Source organism: Jatropha curcas, unplaced genomic scaffold (genome assembly GCF_041381405.1).
Source record: "Jatropha curcas cultivar XTBG-Jc1 unplaced genomic scaffold, XTBG_Jcur_1.0 HiC_scaffold_145_pilon, whole genome shotgun sequence".
NCBI classification, from domain to species: domain Eukaryota; kingdom Viridiplantae; phylum Streptophyta; class Magnoliopsida; order Malpighiales; family Euphorbiaceae; genus Jatropha; species Jatropha curcas.
In genome coordinates this window covers 50001-52125 of record NW_028322380.1, presented here as the reverse complement: position 1 = coordinate 52125, position 2125 = coordinate 50001, and positions in this window count along the sequence as shown.

Below are 2125 nucleotides of genomic sequence, written 5' to 3'. Positions count from 1 at the left end.
TATTTAGTTATTCGGTTAAACCAATGATTCGTTATTGGAGCAGATAGCAACAACCACCATTTCATCCGACATACGTATTTTTGATTTTCCAATGGATTTACATCTTTCATTAATGGAAATTTTTTTGATGTAGTGAGTAATAGTTCTGGTTGCTCGCTGTTCAAGAATTCTTGTTTAGGCAGTTCATACTATCCATACATAGTGTTTTGATCTAAGATTTCAATTCTTCCATGTTTCAGCAGTAACATATTGTTCCATGTCCAAAATATGGAAGAAACAGGTGTTTCCACGACTCTACCACCCAGTCAATTCTGTTCCACTTAATCCCTATTTCATGGCCACATATCTTTCAGGCTAAGGAATGTCTCCTATTACATGAATCCAATTTTCATTTCATCCGGGAAAAGCCATCTTTTTCTCAACAATGCCTTTGTCATTTGATCCAATAGCGTTCCGTTAGATAGGAACAGATTTGATAAATACTGATAACTCTCGGATAGAGTATTAGAACGGAAAAATCCATTAGATAATGAACTATTGGTTCTAAGCCATCTCTGGCGATGAATCAACAATTCGAAGTGCTTTTCTTGCGTATTCTTGATAAACCAGCGTTTATATATAGATGTAGGAGGATCTGTTTGGGAAGTAAGAAGCCCCTTTGACATCTCTTCATCTGCAAAGAATTCTCGATGTGAAAACACAGAGACAAAGGGCTGATCTTTGAATAGGAAAAAGAGTGGATCCGCAGGGTCCCAAATGAATTGGCTTATTCGAAAAAAGCCTTGTTCTTTGGAAGATCTATCTCGTATCTGGTACTGCATGGTTCCACTCTGCAAGAACTCCGAATCATTCTCTTGAAGCTCATCCTCTTCATCATAAATGATCCGCTTGCCCCGAAATGACCTGGCCCAATAGGGAAATCCCAATTCATTGGGCCTTTCGATACAATCAAATAGAAAACCCCAAGGGCGCCATATTCTAGGAGCCCAAACTATGTGATTGAATAAATCCTCCTCTATCTGTTGCGGGTCGAGGACTCCTTCCCCTTCTTCAAACTCCGATTCGTATTTTTCATAGAGAAATCTCTGATCAAGGATAGAACAAGATCCATTTTGCATCATATCTAAGGGACTCTTTGGTTCGGGCCGAAGAAGCAATGTCACTCGATCATTATCAAACTGACTGCAATCTTTTTCTGTACGTGAGGATCCCACCAGAGCGCCTTCGACTTCTAATAGGCCATGAACTAGATCAGAATCATTCTCAACAAGTCCATAATAAGTGATCCCATTTTTTTCATCGGGTCCGGGTAGAGACCAAAGGTCTTGAGCAACCGATCCGGCGGAACAACTCAAAAGATAAAGAAGTATCGTTAATTTCTTCATGCTCATTCCAAGTTCGAAGTACCATTTGTACAAATAAGAATCCCCTTCGTTACATGATTTCTTCTTCATATAGATAGATATAGGATCTATGGGGCAATTACTTAGAAATACATTTTGTGCAACAGCCCTTCCTATCTGATAGAAAAGGATCCCATGATCCTGAACCGATCTTACCTGGGATCGCAAATCCCAAGTTTGTCTATGAAGAGCGGATCTAATTATATTAGTGTCTAGAATTGATTTCTTCTGTGTAATACTAATCGATAGGGCCTCATTGGTAAGTGCTACAAGATCTCGTACATTGGAACCCATGGTTATGGACCCGAATCCATTAGTATGGAGCATTTTCTTTTCCAAGTGAAATCCCCTAGTATATGAAAGAGTAAAAAAGTGCTTTCGTTGTTGTGGAATAAGAAGCCTTCGTATCTTAATGCATGTATTTAATTTATTCGGAGCTATTAGAGCGGGATCCACTTTTTGGGGAATATGAGTCGAAGCAATAACAAGAATATTTCTAGTGGAACATCTTTCACAATCCCTGGAGAGATAGTTCACTAATAGACCGAGGGATAAGTAATTCGACTCATTCACATCCAAATCATGAATGTTTGGAATCCATATTATGCAAGGAGACATTGCTTTTGCTAATTCGAATTGAAGGGTGATATAAAATCGGTCTATTTCCGGCATCATACCCATAGTTAGCGCATTCATCCTAGTTAGAAACTCCAGCTCCGTAT